This window comes from Pleurodeles waltl, chromosome 12 (assembly GCF_031143425.1).
Source record: "Pleurodeles waltl isolate 20211129_DDA chromosome 12, aPleWal1.hap1.20221129, whole genome shotgun sequence".
Lineage (NCBI taxonomy): Eukaryota > Metazoa > Chordata > Amphibia > Caudata > Salamandridae > Pleurodeles > Pleurodeles waltl.
In genome coordinates, this window is record NC_090451.1 from 594,546,441 (window position 1) to 594,566,563 (window position 20,123).

The following is a 20,123-nucleotide window of genomic DNA, read 5'->3' on the forward strand; positions in this document are numbered from 1 at the left end:
GGAGAGCTTAGCTACCACCCCCACAAGTTTGGTAAAATTAGAACTATTAATCTGGGTGATAGAGTTTTACATAAGCACTTTCAACCAACGGCCTTTCATGTCAGAAATTGCATATGCACAGTGTTAGAAATGGGGTCTTTGGTTGGCAGTCAGGTTACCCCCTGTCCAAGCAAGGACCCTCACTCTAGTAAGGGCAAAGGAGAAATACACCTGGTTAAGCCCCACTCTTCCCCTTGGTAGCTTGGCACGAGCAGAAAGGCTTAACCCAGAAGCAATGTGTAAAGTATTTGTACCAACTTACACAATAATCCAGTGAAAACACTACAAAATGGATACCACACCAGTTAAGAAAAATAGGTCATATTTATCTAAGTCAAACATACCAAAATGAAAAAATCCAACATACACAAGATATGAATTTTCAAAAGCATAAGAGTCTTGCTCCATAGAAAACAATGGAAATATTGATTTTACGCAAAGTACCTGGTTTGCGTTAAAAATAAAGCCACACGGGCGAGCGTGCGTAGGAAAAGTCAGCAATGCATCAATTCCTTACTCTCAAGTGAGGCCCTGCGTCATTTTCTCCAGCGCATGAGAGCGATGCATTGATTATCCAGACAGGGTACCTCAGATCTGTGCAGGTTCACAATGACTTTGACACCCAGGGAGGATGCCTGAGAAATCCAGTCACACGGTGTCAGAAAACCGTGCTGCATAGGGTTTGCATCGTTATTAGAAGCCACAAGTGGGTTTTGTGTCGTTTCTCCAGCCACGTTGGTTTGATCTCTCAGATACGATGCAGGTAGAGATTCTTGCCGTGAAGGGGGTGGCGCGTCGTTTATCAGCCGCTTTGCAGATGGTGCGTTGAAAATTTCCCCGCACAGCATTCTGTGAGTGGATTTCAGCTCTTGTTCTGACAACTTCAGCTTTCAAGGGCCCAGGGACTGAAAAGGGCACCACCTCGCAGGGCAGGAGTTTCGGCAGAATCCAGGTGCTGGTAGAGGAAGTCTTTGATGGCCCTGAGACTTCAAAACACGAGGCAAGCTCAGTTTAAGCTCTTGGAGATTCTTCTTCAGGCAGGAATGCACAACAAAGTCCAGTCTTTGTCCCCTTTCACAGGCAGAAGCAACAAGTGCAGGATAGCCGAACAAAGCACAGTCACAGGCAGGGGAAGCACTTTTCCTCAGCTCTTTTCTTTGGCAGAGGTTCCTCTTGGTTCCCCTTGGTCCCAGAAGTGATCTAAAAGTCTGGGGTTTGGGTCCACTACTTAGACCCCTTTCTACCTTTGAAGTAGGCAGACTTCAAAGGAAAGTCTCTGTTGTTCACAAGATCGTGCCTAGCCCAGGTCAGGCCCCAGTCACACACCATAGGGTTGCAGACTGCATTGTGTGAGGGCAGGCATAGCCCATTCAGGTGTAAGTGACCACTTCTTCCCTCCACTCTAGCTCAGATGACTCATCAGGATATGCAGGCTACACCCCCAGCTCCCTTTGTGTCACTGCCTAGAGGAGATTCACAAGCAGCCTGAACGTCCGTCTGACCCAGACAGGGAATACACAAACAGGCAGAGTCACAGAATGGTTTAAACAAGAAAATGCCTACTTTCTAAAAGTGGCATTTTCAAACTAACAATCTAAAAAACAACTTCACTAACAGATATATTTTTAAATTGTGAGTTCAGAGGCACCAAACTTCAAATTTCGATATGCTCTCTAGGGGAATCTGCACTTAAAAAATATTTAAAGGCAGGCCCCATGTTAATCTATGAGAGAGATAGGCCTTGCAACAGTGAAAACTGAATTTGCCAGTATTTCACTGTTAGGACATGTAAAACACAATAGTACATGTCCCACCTTTAACATAAACAGCACCCTGCCCATGTGGCTACTAGGGCCTACCTTAGGGGTGCCTTCCATGTATAAAAAGGGACGGTTTAGGCCTGGCAATTGGGTACACACTTGGCAAGTTGAATTAGCAGGTTAAAACTGCACGCAGAGACACTGCAGTGGTAGGTCTGAGCCATGTCTACAGGGCTACTAATGTGGGTGGCACAACCAGTGCTGCAGGCTCACTAGTAGGATTTGTTTTTAAGACCTTGGGCACCTCCAGTGCACTTTACTAGGGACTTACTAGTAAATCAAATGTGCCAATCATGGAAAAACCAATTACACATACATTTTACACAGGAGCACTTGCACGTTAGCACTGGTCAGCAGTACTAAAGTACCCAGAGTAACAAAAACAGAGTCCATCACACAGTCAAAACATGGGAAGCAGAGGCAAAAGGACAGGGGAGACCATGCCAAGGTTACCAGGTTTAACACACAGCATTTTTAAAATGCAGTGAAAACATACATAAGGTACATGAGTTTTAAATTTCCTAAAAAATGTAAACACATTGATAAGCAAGACAATGCTTGTCAATGCATTCGCACTGCCGTTTTGACTATCTCTATTAAATGTCCGTAGGAGCCATGAAGAAATCTTATCTTTGTGGTCCAAGAATGGCTGGGTTTCTGGATTTAGAGTCACCTGGGCTTTTTTTTTTTTATATAAATCCCCTGATCTACGGACACCCTCCAACATGTGTCTTGATTACTGGAATTTTAAAATAATGATTAATGAGTTACTATGTCAGTTTGTTGTGTTCTTCTACAATAGGCATTATCTAGGTGTTTCTTTGCAATACTGGTCAATTTTCTCTTGCTTCTGTGTTAGTCTTTGCAGTAGGCAATAATGGTAATGTCTGTGTTGGGATAGGCTGTCCCCTGCATGGTAAACGGCCACATATGCCTGTCTCGAGGGCTGACTGCATGTGAAACTGCTATCTTTAATTTTTTTTTACCCTGGCATCTTGCTAATTTAGTGTGTGTACTGTGTGTGAAGTCCATGACAACACACGGTTCAGGTTCAGGACTGGTTCTACGTCTCCTAAAAGGCCTTGTCAAGGGTAGTAAGCTACATATAAATACATCTACAATGGGATACTGTACTACAATGGGATACTTTCCCTGTCCTGAGTTTATACATAAGGCAGAGGTGATTTCATACCAAGTGTTGTGATTTATAGTTGGACCGGACCCTTTTGTCTCTGTCAGTGAGAATATGGTCTGCTGATACCCTTGTGTGAAGGTCCACTGTTATATAAAAGCCAGAAGCTTTCGTTGACATTCTGTGTGCGTCCCAAGTGCTTGTATGTGCAGTGTGATGCACATGTATTGTAGGGCTCTGTGTCTGGTATGGGTATGAGTAGTGGAGATAGTGGCACCCATTTAGGATGCCACTGGTTTAATATGACACAACATGTAGGATGGGGATAGCTTCCCCGCACAGTGGAAGTGACTGTCTGCATTCCTGTGGCTGGAAGTTTACTATCTAGATACTGAAGTCCTAGGAATGGAAAAAAGGCTGCTGTAGCAAAATGTCTCTTTTTGCATGATCACCCCTAATTGTTTTTGACTGATGCTACTGTTTTTTGTTTTACTCTGTGTACTGGGACTCTGCTATCCAGACCCCAGTCTATGTGCAGTGACTGCTAAAGCATGTCTAAATTGCCTCTACTCCAAATTGGCAGATTTAACTTACCTATATGTCCCCAGTATATATTAATACAGATTGCCCCATCGCTCATAAGTTAAATGTCACTTCTGGACTGCAGCACACAGTGTGCCAACACTGCTGTAACAGTGCAAAACAAGCCCTTCTCTTAAGTTAAAACAACTCAGTCCCAAGCAGTAAGTAATCAATGTGTTGCAAATTAAACGTGGCTACTAACTTCAACAGGAAGTTAAACTAATACCTTCTTTACCTCAGAATCCTTCATCTTTACTTGTCGCCACTGAGGGCCGACAATTAAATAGAGAGAAGACTGTGTAAAACAACAAGGAGTTAGATCTATGCTCTTTTTCTCAGAATTGTTCCTCTTCATTTGTAACAACAGTTGTAGTATCTAAGATTACTCTGTATTTTTTCTGCCTGTTTTTTCTCATATTATATTTTTATAGGTGACTCCCCGGGTATTACATCGAATACCCGAGCTAGTGTTAACTTACCTAATTTCTTTCTCATGTATCACATCGGATGCCAGTGCTACATCAAATGCTTTATAGTTATTCCTGTTATCATATGTTTTTACTCTTTATTGCACAAATTAATATTCTCAGAAGCTAATAGCATTCTAGTGTCTAATTATGCAAAATATCACCCCTCCTGTCTTTCTTTTTTTCAACAGTAGAGCCAAACATACCCTGGTCCAACTGAAAAAACACATATATTAATTATCTGAAAGTATGTGGTTCTAATTTCATGCCTGAAAACCCCCATCAATGTTAGTACACTGTTAATGAACAGAGTGGCAAGAGATTTCTGACAATTTATCAAATTTACCTACTGATGATGAGGGTTAAGTTATGCCAAGCTTAAATAATTTTGATGTTGCTATAAGAAAAAATCGGCTTGCATTTTCCACCCAAGATTTCCACCATTCTGGAGTGACACCATTTTGTTATGAGAGAACAAAGGAATGGCAAATCTGTAGAGGATTATATTGCTCTGCACAGGATAGCCACCATGTATAATTCTGAAGAGAGAATTCATCTTACAATGAAGATCTGATAAATTCAGAGAAGATTTGTGGCTTAAAAACAACCCTAACATAAATGAACTCCTTAAAATAACAAAAACTATTCACCATTCCTTAGCTTGTGAGGAAGAGCTTTGCAAAGGTAAAGGTCCATGTTCTTCTCTACAAGTCAATGGTTCCAAAGTCAGGGAGTGTTGAAACCCCCCATTGCCACATGGCTTTTAAGGTACCTGCTACCGCTGTGGTTGTCCAGGACACCTGGTGAATTCCAAAGAATGCCCTGCCATTAGAATTTTATGCAGTAGAAAGGGTCCTTTTCCAAAGTGGTGCAGAAGTGGGAGTTTCAAAGAGAGTGGATGGGAGATTTCTACAGAAAATGAGGAAGTTGTGCTACAAATGAGTAAGGCAATGACCAGTAGTTAATTGAAGCATTACCCCCGAATGCTGTTTTTGCCTGATTAATTACACAAAGAAAGCTACCAAGCAATACAAACTGAGAAACAGGAGTACCCCTGAACCAAGACAACTCAATTTATTAATAGAAACTGCACATTCAAGTGTATCATTGAATGAAGAACCTTATACCCAAATGCTTCCTGTATATCCAGTTCCTGGAGCACCCTATATCATTTGATGAAAGTAGACAGGAATGACCAAGTAACTGCCATGCAGATTTATAACAGTGGAGCACCTTGTGCCTCAGGTAAAGAGTATGACATACATTTCTCTTTAAAACCTAAAGGTGAGACAACCCCATTTCCTTGTAAACAAAGTCAATCGTCTTCCATGCCTGCCCACTAGATGTCTGATCAAATTGTTCCAACCCTTTTCTAGTAGACCCAGCATTGAAAAAAATAAATTTTTTGGAAATGGCTCTAAAAAATGAAGACGTTCCTCTTCAAGAGTTTAGGATTAATGGAAAAAAATTAAAGGATGATTTCCTGCTTCCAATGGGTAGGTGTGGTATTCTTAGGAACAAAGGATGGCCGTAATCTAAGAATACCTGTGACCTCAAAGACCCTAAAGTTAGGGAAATAGAACAATAAAGATCCCAGCTCCTCCAGTCACCTCGCTTACCTTATCGTAGAAATTTGAGATCTAATATTTTCAAATCCCTTACACAAACACTTCACAAGGTTAACATCCTGCTGCCAATCTCCATAAACATTCCTATAAGCACAAATTGCTGCCACTGAATTCTGAGTAGTGACCATTTGAGCCCTCAAGAAAAAACATCATGCAATAACTCTAACAACTCTACCATTCCAGCAGACTCAGTGACAGAATACTACCAGACAATGTAGAGCAATGCCTCCTGTAAGAAGCTAAACTGATTAAACCTGGAAATTTGAATGGAGACTGCTAATCAAATTCAAATTCAAATCAATCTTTATTCGGATTTTACTCCATAAAAGATAAACAATCTCTTCAAAATGATACAAATATACAATAAAATACTTCAAGAAAACATTACTAATAAATAAATAAATAACAACTTTGCTGCAACAAGTTGGCGATTATTCATTCTCATATCGGAGGTTTTCTAAATACGTCAGCTTTTTTCTTAGTTCTATGGCATGTAGGATACATTTTATTACTGCATCACATTTCTCATTGGTATTCAATTTACATAAATAATTAAAAGCTTCTCTACAATAAAATAATTTGTTAATAACAAATAGCGGTTTTAAAAATTGTTTCCTGATGTCATGATAAAATTTACAAGATATAATAAAGTGCATTGTAGATTGTGCAAATCGTCCCACACAGGGGCATTTCGGTAAGCTTTTACTCCAAATCCTCACCTCTGGGAAAGCTACCAAAAAGTGCAACATTCTAAAGCGCATTCAAGTCAGATAAAATCTATCCTGAATGTTTGCAATTGTCAGTAAGTAATTTGGCATTACCTTGTTATTTTCAGTCATATAAAGTGCTACTGTTGATTTCCTACATTCTCTATTTTCTCTATCACTATCCCTCCATGCCATTAGTTGGTTTTTCAATTCTTTCTTGCTAAATTGGAGGATAATACCTGGATTGTCCAAATTTGGAGCCAGATTTATACCTTTCAACAAGTCTTTTAAATGCCTGAACCATGGGATTCTATCTCAGTATTCCAATGTAAGGCAATCTTTAATAATCTTTTGGGTAAAATGCGTCTCTTCTTTAGACTAGATGCCATGCCAAGCCAACAACGCATTGGTATATATTAGATCTTCCACATATGGGCAGCCCAGTTCCTTATGTACCATAAATGTGGAGGTGGTATTTGGCACTGCAAGTAGTCTGCTAAGAAATTTGTTCTCTAGCAGTTGTAGTGAGTGGATCTCGGGCATCAAACCCCAAAGGGCAGAACCATACATAATGCTGCTAATTGATTTACTTTTATAAATTTGCAGCATTTCCCTAAGGGGTTTATTACCATTTTTTTTTTTTTATCTAAAAACAGCCTCAGTTGCCCTAATATACTTAATCTTGATAATTTCTAGATATTGTTTCCAATGACCCATATTAGAAAACTGTATACCCAGATATGTAAATCCATTCACCTCTTCACATTTATGGCCCTTAATAAAATAAGTTTTCTTCCTGGCCTTTCCCTGTCACAAGTCATTACAACTGTTTTGCTCAAATTCAACAACATATCTCTTTCCTCCATAAATTCCACTAAGCCCTCGATTAACCGCTGCAACCCATTTGCAGTTTGTGACAGCAGTACTGCGTCATCTGCGTATAAAAGGATTGGGGTAGAACAATCTCCTATTTTAGGGCTGTCAATTTCTATATTTTTTAGGTGGGCATCTACTCCATTTATATAAAGGGAAAATAGAAGAGGCGCCAAAACACAACCTTGACGTATTCCTCTCCCTATCCTAAAACCTGGGGTACACTCGCCATTTCTTCTATATCTCACCCGCGCTGTTAGATGATTATATAATTGTGCCAAAAAGCTTATTATATCAAAGGGCGCACCGATATCTATTAAAACTTTCCACAGCTTAGCATGATTCACCAAATCAAAAGCGCTGCTAAGATCTGCAAAACAAAGGAACACATGGCCCTTCCTTGCTATTGTGTATTTACTTATTATTAAATTAAGGTTTATACATTGTTCCAAAGTACCAACCCCAGGCCTAAATCCCAATTGAGCCTCTGTTAGTATATGATTTTTGGTTGCCCATAATTCTAGTCTTTCTAGGAGTATTCTTCCCAGCAATTTAACAGAGGTATCTAAAAGTGAAATTGGCCGATAGCATTTGGGGGTCGCCTCTATCTCCCTTTTTAAAAATAGGAACAATTATACTTTCACTCCATGATGTTAAAATATATCCCTTTGTCACACTCAAAAAAACTTGGTTCAAAATAGGGCACTATAAATCGACGTGTGTCAAATAGGCATCTACTGGCACCCCGTCAGGGCCCGGCGCCTTCCCTTTCAAGCATCTTCACATAGCAGATTTCACTTCCCCTAAACTAACTGATTTCAAGAAGGGTGGCTTAATCTCAATTATCCCAGTGTTCGATGGGTGAATAGTCAGATTATCTGGGTTAAAGATTGAGCCGAAATGAGAAAGCCATTCCAATGATGGAACGTGTACTGTTATTTCGGGGGCATCACTATTTTTTAGGAATGGTTGGTTAATTGTTTACCAGAATAGTGTACTGTCTCTTAGTGTTGTCGCTTGCTCAAGATTAGCCCATGCCCTAGCTCTCAGTTGTGCCTTCCTGAACTTTAGTGCATGTTTGTAGCTAGAGCGTTTAATAATTACTTCTTCCCTATTTCTTGGTCGAGCTTGCAGGGCTTGTTTTAATTCCTGGCTTGCTAATGAACAATTATGATCAAACCACCCCACTTTTTCACTCTTTTTATTCCCCGATGTTTTCACTAGGCTTCCTGCAATGGCATTTCTCAGCTGGTTAAAGGATCCTAAAATCTTATATGGACTTTGATTATATTCTGTACATGTGAAAATTTATTGACGGTATTGTGTCACAACTTTTTTCATCACATCTATTTCATTTACCCCAGTCCATTTAATTACAATTCCATTTTCCCTTCTTATTCCTATATTTGTTGCTAATTGTTCACCTATATCAAAGGGTTTAGCTAATCTCATAGTTAGTAACAGGGGGTGATGATCACTATAGATGATTGGCTCAATCTTCAGGGATTCGACCATATCCACATTACTCTTAGACATTAATATGTGGTCGATTAATGAGAAATGTCCTCTTCCTATAAACGATGGAAGCTTCGTTCCTTTAAGCCCATCTTGTTCCATCAATTCTAAATCATATCTAAATAGTATTTCATTCAGTGCAATTCCGTAATTGGTATGCAAGAAATGCGATTGGGCGCTTCCCCCATCGTCGACAAATCCACATGTCTTTCCTATAGTATTCTGGCATGTCCCGATATTAAAATCTCCAACCCATATTATTATATAACTTGAAGTTATATCATTTACAAAGGTCTGTAGATCATCCTGGAGAGCCGATGCCACTACTCTATTGGTGCCATCAAATTTGTTATTGTAGTAGTTTATTAATACAATTCCTAAAGTTACATCTATCCGAAAATATAAAAACTGATAGTAAGGGGAATCAAGGGAGGATTTCACCAATGTATACGGTACAAGTGTTTTAAATCAGTATTGGTAATCCTCCCTTTGCCCTACCACTGGCTGCGGCAGAAGCTGGTGTGGAGAATATGGCATATCCTTCAATAAAAAAGAATCCCGTATGCCATGTCTCTTGTAGGCAGATTATATGTGATGAGCTTATTATGGTCTGCCATTCCTTTTCAACCATTTTAGTTTTTACTCCAGCTATGTTGCACAACATGAGTACAATTAGGTCTCCTGGTAGGGACCTCTCATCTGACTCAACGTCACCATTACAGCTTAAAGTTTTTAATTTGGGCACTACAGTAATAGATTGTATTTTGTCAGGTAGCAAAGTCTCTTTTCTACTCATGTCCTCCTGCTGTCAGTCCAAGTCCTCCATATTACTCAGGGGAGCGAATCGATTGGAACACTCTAGTTTGTTATGCCTGTACAAATTGCTCGGTATATTCCCTATAGCCCCTGTGTCTCTTGTACCTGGGGTATTCATCATTCTATAAACATATCCTAGGGGAACAGCCATAATCTCCCTTCTCCAATTTTTACAAGTTCGATGTCCTATAACCAAGTCCATTAACAGTTGACCCACAAAACGAGGATTACGAAAATTAACCACAATGCAATCTCCCTCTTCTTCCTCCAAATATCCCACCCAATCAACTCTCCTTGCATATAAAATTTCACAAAATAGTATATCTCGTGTACATATATTCCCTGACATCCAGTGTACTACTTTGTTACGTAAATCTGGCCAGGTCTCAACGATATTTGGTCCCAATTTGGGAACATTTTTAAGAATAATTATATATGGAGTAGCATCTGGCGGTAATTGTAATACCTCTATCACAGATCTATTTCTAGTCGAGGACTGGCATCTATGATTTCTATTCAATTGCTCCATTTGATTGATCATAGGTACCTTAGACTGGGGCATTTCCTCCTGTATGGGGTACCGACATTCCATACTTCTTTTGTTAGGATCTGCTTTCCCTGTCATTGCACTATTCCTTATGTCTACAGCCGCTTGACTCTCATTTGATATAGTATCACTACCATGCAACAAAATTTTCGCTTTAGTCACTTAGTTAACACTTACTTCTATCTTAGTTATACGTTCTTTTATCTCCTTAAATTCTAACAATACTTTTGACTCCATATGGTCTAACTTGCCATGCAATTTCTTGAAAAGAGAAAAGAGTTTCCATACGGTTTTGTAAGGGACCATTGTTATCTGATGATAGTACTACTGCATGACCCCCATGCATTTCAGTAGTTATTTTGTTACCCTTCGGCAACTGTAGAGGTGAAAACATAGACTTAGATTTGGTGATCTGACTACTTCTTTTTTTCTTGGGTGGTGAGGGAATTTGGTCATCTGTATTGTTCGATGGATCAATTTCTTCTATTATGTCTGTAGGTAATAGAGGGCCTAGGGAAAATCTAGGATCCACCCCAGTACATTTTTCCTTAGAGGATTTTAATTCAGAGATTAAACCTACAGCCTCAGTACTCACTTCAGTGATCGCCTCATGTAAGACATTTTTTGTTGCCACTAGACGTGCTTCAACATTAATAATTTCTTCATTAATTTTCCCCATTGCATCTGTAAGATAATTGGTAATCGTATTAGTACTTCTCTGGGTTTTTATGTTCATACCGTTCCCCATTTGATTTTGCTTTCTTTTCCCCATTATGTGTATGGGGTTACTATGTTGGACACTCTTATCTAGTCACAGCAAAGTATACGCAAATTTCTAAACCAAATATCAACAAGGTGTGCCCGACCCAGCCTCCTCCGGGCTCTGGCGGGCGTAAGGCGGGAGCACAAAAGAGTTGTTAAAGGGCTCCTGCCCCATCTACAAGACCGGCACCAGTTACAAGCACTCCCCGTAAAGCGGGTGCGTGAAGGAGTTATTAGAGTGCTCCTGCCCTTGTCCACAGAGCCGGCACCAGCTGCAGCTCTAACTCTTTAAGCGTCTCCCTGCAGCCCTATAGCACACTGGATCTTGAAAAACCATAGGAGAGTCAGCCTGGTGAAGAGCAGGTCCCAATCTATACAAGTGCCTAGACCAGTAATTGCCAGGAAGGATATCAGGGGGTGGCCCAGCCTCTGTCAGGCGCTGACGGGCGCAGGACGGGCCTTCCCTTGGCCCGTGCGCCGCGCGTGCGCGTCCCGCGAGACAGGAGCGCAAGTTTGAAATTAAAGGGCTCCTGCCCTCGATCTCACTGGCCGCTGCCTCCTCCTCAGTTCATATTCATACAGAGGCTGACAAAGGGGAAAACTGATCGAAAGCCAGGCAATGAGGACCACCACTATGGCAACAGGTAATCAGAACCACCTTGAGAGAGCACGGCGGCGCAGCAGAGCAGCAGCAGGCGGGAGGCAGAGCGCGGCGTTGGTGTCGCCATGTCGGACTCCAGCGGCAGACTGCTAATCACTCTGAAATCTCTGATGCTAGGAGCCATGCCCTTTCAACTTCTAATCTGTTAGTCCAAATCTTCTGAGATGGTGTACGTTAAGAAGAGGGTAAGAAAGTAGGGAAGCATGGATTGGATTTTCTACTCCTTCTTCGTTCTCAGAGTTACTAGTAGAGAGTACCAGTTAAAATGCAGCTGTTAGAAATGGGGTCTTTGGTTGGCAGTCAGGTTACCCCCTGTCCAAGCACAGACCCTCACTCTTGTCAGGGTAAGGAGAATCACCCTCAGATAAATGCTGCTCACCCCCTGGGTAGCTTGGCATGAGCAGGCAGGCTTAACTTCAGAAGCAAAGTGTAAAGTATTTGTACCAACACACACAGTAACTCAGTAAAAACACTACAAAATGACACAACACAAGTTTAGAACAATAGGTAATATTTATCTAAACAAAACAATACCAAAACAACAAAAATCCAAAAACAACAAGTCAAGTTATGAATTAAAAAACAAAAAGAGTCTTAAATCCTTCATAAAACAGTGGGAACACTGTTAGCATCAAAAAGTACCTTGGTTGCGTAAAAATAACACTGCATGGGTGAGTGTCCATCGAAAAAGGCCAGCGGTGCGCCGATTTCTCTCTCCCAAGCAAGACCGTGTGTCGTTCCTCCTCCAGTCGGGTTGACGTGTGTCATTTTTCCTCTCTGCGAGAGAGCGATGCGTCAATCTGGACAGGCACCTTGGGTCCAGGCAGGCTTTGCATTGTTTTTCTACGCCCAGCAAGGTTTGCGTCAAAAATCTGGTATCAGAAAACCGCGTTATGTGGGGTCGCAGCATTAACCGCCTCCATCAGCGGGTGTTGCACGTCGTTTCTCCAGCCACGTTGCGTCAGTCTTCCAGCCGCGATGCAGGTGGAACATAGATTACAGCCGCGAAGCCAGCGGGGTTTCTTTTCTCAGCCGTGTCTCAGAAGGTGCGTCGAAATTTTCCCCACACAGTGGTCTGTGTGTGTATTTTCAGTATTGGTCTGCCAGCTTCACCTTTCAAGGGCCCAGGAAATGGATAGGGCACCACTTGGCAGGGCAGGAGTCTCAGCAGAGAGTCCAGGTGCTGGCAGGGGAAGTTTTTGATGGCCCTGATACTTCAACAACAGGAGGCAAGCACAATTCAAGACCATGGAGATTTCTTCACAACCAGGAATGCACAACAAAGTCCAGCCTTTGTCACCTTACACAGGCAGAAGTAGCAACTGCAGGTGAGCTCCACAAAGCACAGTCACAGGCAGGGAAGCACTTCTCCTCAGCTCTTCATCTGTTCTCCTTGGCAGAGGTTCCTCTTGATTTCCAGAAGTGTTCTAATTTTCAGGGGTTTGGGTGTCCCTCTTATACCCATTTCTGCCTTTGAAGTAGACCTACTTCAAAGGAAAGTCTCTTGGTTGTGAGATCCTGCCTTATCTAGGCCAGACACACCTCAGGGGGTTGGAGACTGCATTGTGTGAGGGCAGGCACAGCCCTTTCAGGTGTAAATGACCACTCCTCCCCTCCATCCTAGCACAGATGGCTCATCAGGATATGCAGGCTACACCCCAGCTCCCTTTGTGTCACTGTCTAGAGAGAGGTGCCAACAGCCCAACTGTCAAACTAACCCAGACAGGGAATCCACAAACAGGCAGAGTCACAGAATGGTTTACGCAAGAAAATGCCTACTTCTAAAATTGGCATTTTCAAACACACAATCTCAAATCCAACTTTACTAAAAAATGTATTTTTAAATTGTGAGTTTGGAGACCCCAAACTCCACATGTATATCTGCTCCCAAAGGGCATCTACACTTTAAACATATTTAAAGGCAGCCCCCATGTTAACCTATGAGAGAGATAGGCCTTACCACAGTGAAAACCGAATTTGGCAGTCTTCCTCTGTCAGGACATATAAAACACATTAGTATATGTCTTACCTTAAACATACACTGCACCCTGCCCATGGGGCTACCTATGGGCCTACCTTAGGGGTGTCTTACATGTAAGAAAATGGAAGGTTTAGGCCTGGCAAGTGGGTACACTTGCCAAGTCGAATTGGTAGTTTAAAACTGCAAACACAGACACAGCAGTGGCAGGTCTGAGACATGTTTACAGGGCTACTAATGTGGGTGCCACAACCAGTGCTACAGGCCCACTAGTAGCATTTGATTTACAGGCCCTCTGCATCTCTAGTGCACTGTATTAGGGACAGCCCAGTAAATTAAATATGCAAATCATGGAAAGGCAATTACATCTACATTTTATATAGTAGCACTTGCACTTTAGCACTGGATAGCAGTGGTAAAGTGCCCAGAGTAACAAAAATAGCAAAACAGAGTTCAGCACACATCAACGACCTGAAAAACAGAGGCAAAATGTTAGGGGAGACCACTCCAAGGATGTTAAGTCTAACAGCAGCCATGCCAGAGTAGCCAGAATGACCTTCGTTTTCTCCCTCTTCAATCTCAAAACATTTCAAAAGAAGCAGAAAGGAAGAAAACATGTAAAGGAGTCCCTTCAGCCATCTCCAGCTCAGAGCATTCAGCCCCTATACTCCACTCTTCCCCATCCCTGAACAGAAAATTCTAGTTTTCTTTAGTGGGCAACAGGTTTGCTGTTGAATGACCTCACCTCCTGATATATCTTTGAAAAGTCAGTGACTGAAACAGAAGTCTTGAGACACAGAGACCTGCTGACTTAGTTTGTCTGCTACAGCGTTGACAGTTCCCTTGATGTTTATTGCTGACAGCGGCAAAAGAGGATTCTGAGTCCAGGAGAAAATCAGGTCTGTGATGCATGATAAAGTTAGCGCTTGCATGCCCCGTTGTTTGTTTAGGCTGTGAGCCAGGACCCCAAATGTAGGCCATGGGTACCACTCGGGTGGGTTATACCGTGAAGTTTTTGCAAGGTATGGATGCCTAGAGATGGAAAATATGTGATAGCAAGTCATCACTCTTTGTCTTTTGTCTGACATTATTGGATTAGCAGCCATAGCTGAAAAAATAATGGTTTTCATATTTTTGATAAATAGCATACACATTCATCATAATATGTGGAAAAATAAATCTAATTCCACCAGATTGGTTAAATTCAATATAATGTAAAAATATGTATGATTATTAATTGTAATAATAACAACATAGTCCTTAAAATAATAATAAACGTCACTGTATTCCTCATATATTAAAATAGATTAAATGCATAATTTTCACTTACAGTTTCAAATAATAATAGTTGTTACATCTTTCATAGGCAATGTATGTCATGAGTGAACATAAACACAATTTTATCATTCAAATTCATTGTCATCATCTTCTTCTAAATAAGTGTCATCATTCTCTGTTTGTTTGATTTTCACTGTCGAGAACTCTGCACATAGTGCGTTTGAGGTCGTTCAGAGAGCAGACACATGTTGGCAGTTTGCAGTTCCTAATGCAGTTGCAACCTAGTAGCTCTAACACAGCCTGAGATGCTGGCTCCCCCTCCATCCAGTCCACTAGACGTTGCTCTACTCCCTTGTGTTTTTCCAACTTCTACCCTCTCCCATTTGGACTAGGTGTCTGTGGATCATTTAGAAGCTATCTCTTGCTAATAGCGGCAAAATTCACACGTTCTGCATGTTTCTTCAGACAGCCCCTGCAAGGTGGAAGTTGATGACTGGATATCTGACCCTTCCTTGCGCAGAATAGGTGATATCTCAAGTCATTCACAGGATGAACTGATGGTTTTGGTGTGTACAGCAGGCCCGAGAATTGCTCCAATGTGTCCATTAGTTCTTCAGAGAAATAACATTTGTCTCCGAGCTGTGGACATGTTTCCTATGTATGTCTGTTGGCAGACAGGATTTTGAATGAACTTACTTTTCCTTTTTCCACAAATGCGCTTACTGTGTCACATCTGGTAAACGTATGGAGACCTATCATAACTCAACAAACATTTTCACCAAGAGTTTAGGCTATTTTCCCAATGGCAAGGACTTGCATGCTTTTTTTAGTACCACATTTCAGAAACAATTTAGTCATGATTCCGTCATGGAATCTCAAACACGCAATAAACACATCGGTGTCATCTGAGCTCATCATTACTGCCTCATAACCCTCATTAGCAGCTTGTACAGCATGGAGCAACAAATGACCATCTGCTTCTTCATATGTACTGTGATATCGGGCACTTTGTGGCTCTCTTCAGTTGTGATTTTGTAGCATTTATCTTCACAGTAAACAGTGTTTTATTCTCCTGTTTTTCAAAATACTCTGTTTTCCTCCATTTGTTAACAAGAGAGTTGTTTTATTCCTTACATAGCTTAGCAATTTCCTCCACTGTCTGGCAATCTGGGAAGGTCAGATGCTCTGTAACTGGTGCCAGAGTTCTTCCCCTCTGATTGTCCTTTCGCTGTTCTTAATGAACGTCTCATTGTACCTATCAAACACAACAGCGATTCTTTGACTCCTATTTGTTCCCATAAAGTAATGGATAAGACAGACATAGCCACCTCACCAAAGTGTGATTCTTCTCCTTTAATCCTCTAAAGAAGAATCATACTATCAATCAGCGTGACTGAGGTATTTCCTCAGTAAGGGCAAAGTTTTTCTGCAAGTATGTTGCTACAACAGCTTTGTTTGTGTTTCGCAACATACCTCCTGGAGTTGGTAAACCCATTGGCAAAGGTTCTAAGGAATGAGAGAGTTCATCTGCCATTTGAAGGTTCTGATTCTGTGCTGTCACAATGATTCGACCAAATAGTGTTTTGTCTGCTTTCATGATGATTGTCCTGCCATTGCTGCTCAAACTCCGTTCTTCTTAGACATGTTAGTGAAGGTTTTTACTTGCTTCTTTTCAATTAGATCATAAAACTCCTTAATAGGTGGATTATTGTCAAGGCACTCAAGTTGGAAGTCTGTATAGCAGTGTTCACCTATTTCATGCGCCTTCATTATGTCGGATACAATGTCTTGAGATGCCTTACTTGCCATGGAGAGACTAATGAGATTATGCAGCCCAGCAAATGGGCGTATCCAGCTTTGAACCAGACTAACAGCTCTCGTAACAGTATCTTTGTCTTTTTCAATTTGTGACTTTGTAGGTCTGCCTGAGTAAGCTCTGATCTGTTGTTACGAACCCTTATCTGACCCAAAAAGGCACTTCTGTGTTCAGCCGTCATAGAATATCTTTTCACAGCACCTGTCTTGAGGTTGAACCTTGTCACAACAGCCAAAATCTGTGTGTCTTTGTTGACTGTTACCTGTATCGCTTGTTTGACCAGAACTCGTCTAAACTAATTAACATCTGACAGTTGAATTGAAAAGTATCCCTTGATGAAGTTTTGGTGCATCTCTGGATGTTTAACTGCAAGTAATAACTGATAGAAACTTCTATCTGCAGATTCCTTACCTTAGAATTTCCTTGTGTCAGCTTGGAATATGGAATTTTTTGCTGAGCAGGACCCTGCGCGCGCCGTCTGGGCGTCGTTCGGATCCATGTGGCATCATTGTATCATTGGAGCCGTCTGTGACACAACGGTCACCTATAAAGGCAACACCCTGGTGCGCGAACATCAGTTCTTTTCCTTCAGCACCGGTTAAGGCCATGTTTGGATTCGAGCTACCATCTGCCTTTTTTGGCAGGCCTTTTTTCAACCTTTTTGTCTATGCTTTTTTAAGTCTGTGTGAGGTTGTCATCGAGGAAGATGGGGTTTAAGCTGTGTGGTCCATGCCATCACACCATGTCGTGATGGATCCCCATCAGGTATGTCTCTGGTGCCTTGACAGAGGCTGCAACTCGAAGTCGTGTTCCGACTGCCGAACCATGGCCCCAGCAGCTTAGAGAGAGAAGAGTGGTCTCTGAAGCTTATGGCAGCTCGGAAGTCGACTTTGGTTAGCACAAGTCCTAGGAGGTCACGGTCCAGATTGAGAAGGAGGTCGTGGGACCACTTCAGGAGCCCTAAGTCCTCTTCTCTACACTCAAAGTCCTCCAAGCACTCGGGAAAGAGGCACAAGAAGAAGAAGTCCATGCGGACTTCAACTTTGCCACACCCGTTGGCCGATGAGGTGTCTTGGGAATGTCGACGTTCTGAGCACGGTTTCGCAGAACCTATGCCAGGGCCGAATTGTGGTCTCCCCCCTTTCCGGGAGCTGGAGCGACCCCTGCTCAACTCAGGGAGTTTTACAAAGCCATGCACCTCATATTTGAGTGGGCTGCCCTTCTGGTGCGCCTTTGGGCCCCGCGGGGTCAGCAAGGGCCTCATCAGATTCTACACCGGCTGCTTCAGCCTCAGCGCCATTGGGAATTCCTGGATCCGATACGATGTCAAGTGCACACAGTCAGCCTCCTCCAGTGTCGTTCCAGAAGTTGGTGCTCCCGGCACCGGCGGTACGAGCCCCATCCTCATCCCAGACAATCCAGAGCCGGAACAACATCGTACAACACCGATTCCAACTTCGACGGTGCCGACAGGGGCCAGGTCAGTGCCTGAGGCTTATTTAATCAGCCAGGTACAGAGAAGGAATAGGAGGGGTCCCGTGACCATTTAGAATGTGGTTTGAAGCATATGGACTGGTATTAGGAACCAGGGGAAGCTAGTGGACTGGATACTTCTCCAGATACTGGCATGCTCTCACCTTGTACTGTGGCTACAGAGGAGGGTGCTGCATATGCAATGGTGGTTCGTAGGGCAGCTGAGATCTTGGACCTAGATTTGCCTGCGGTGCCAGTCAGGACTAACCTCCTGACTGAGATGCTTCAGCAGGGGGTTTCCACATCAGACCCAAAGTTACCCTTTAATGAAGCCCTCACTGATGTCCTGCTGGGGACGTGGTCTAAACCAAGCACAGGGGCTCTTGTTAATAGGACTATTGGCCAACGCCAATAGTCCCCCCCCCCCCCAGGTCTGCTCCCCCAGATAGGGAATCCACGAGGCTGGACCAACTTGGGAAGAAGATGTTTTTTTCCTCCAGTCTGGCCTTGAGGTCTGTAAACACCTCATGCCTATTGGGCCGTTTCTTGCATACTTTTTGGGATACGGTGGCACAGGTGCTGCCGCAAGTCTTGGAGGGCGTACAGGACACTCTCTCACAAAATGTTAAAGATGGGAGAGATGCAGCCAAGTTTATGATAAGGTGTGCTTTGGAGATGACCGACTCGCTGGGCAGAGCGATTTCATTGACGGTGGCCCTTCAACCCCATGCTTGGCTCCGTACTATTGGCTTTTCGGGGAATGTCCAGGTAAACCATATGATGGACATGCCCTTCGATGACTCATGCTTATTTGGAGAAAAGGCAGACTCGAACTGAGCGGTTCAAAGACTCTCAGGCTACGGCCAAATCCTTGGGCCTCTTGGCGCCCGTTCGCCACTTTCAAGGCATCATAAGGGGTGTGGTACCACGCCCCCCACCAATCAGCCACAGTCCTCCGTCAACTCAACACCCAGTACGAGATTGTGGTACCTCCAAACCCAGAGGGTCTAGCCAGAGGTCGAACACCACCCAGCCCCCCTCCTCCACAGCACCCAAGTCCTCCTAGTATGATTCTGCAAGACCACTTGCATCCAGTTGGAGGGAGGATTTAATTTCATCTCTCTCACTGGCAGTCCATAACATCGGGCAAATGGGTCTTGCAGATCATACACAAGGCGTATTCCCTCTCAATCCAGTATTTTCCTCTCTTCATGCCTCCATTAAATAACGGCTGATGGAGGATCATTTACTCTTTCTCCGCGAGGACGTTGCGGCTCTATTGGCTAAGTGAGCCATGGACAGGGTCCCAATGTCAGAAGTAGGCATGGTTGTTATTCCACCTACTTTCTTACTTGCGGTTCAAAGTGGGCCACAAGCACTTTCAGTTTACCATGCTCCCCTTCCGCCTCACCTTTCCCCTCGGGTGTTCACAAAAGTGATGGCGGTGGTAGCAGTTCATGTGGGTAGGTTAGGGATTTCAGTCTTTCCCTACCTCGACATCTGGCTGTTGAAGGCTCCAACGCTGCAAGCTCTCGTCACCCACCTTCAGACTACGGCGAACCTCCTGCATTCGTTGGGGTTCACTATAAACGTGCCAAATTCACAGCTGACTCCCTCTCAGAAGCTCCCTTTCATCGGAGCTGTTCTGGACACATTGCAGTTTTGGGCTTATCCTCCTGAGCAGCAAGTGCAAGATATTCAGATTATGATACCAATGTTTTGGCCTCTATCCTGGATTTTAGTGACTCTGAGGCTGCTGGGCCTCATGGTCTCCTGTATCCTGTAAGTCAAACATTCCAGATGGCATATGAGGCATCTGCAGTGGGACCTTAAGTTCCAGTCGGCACAGCAGCAGGGAAATCTCACTGACATGGTTCAGTTCTCAAAGGGAAAGGGACCTGCAGTGGTGGTTGGTGAACTGAGATTGGGTCAGAGGCAGACTCCTCTCCCTTCCCCACCAGACCTCACAGTAGTGACAGATGTGGTCACTTCTGGTATGGGGCGGCCATCTGGGAGAGGTGAAGATCAG

At 43.0% G+C, this 20,123-nt stretch overlaps 1 protein-coding gene across 1 annotated transcript in view; it reads left to right on the forward strand.

Moving 5' to 3' along the window:
• The window catches only part of LOC138268283 (NACHT, LRR and PYD domains-containing protein 12-like), a 953,091-nt gene that overhangs the window by 916,072 nt on the left and 16,896 nt on the right, over window positions 1–20,123 (forward strand). The window lies entirely within an intron of this gene.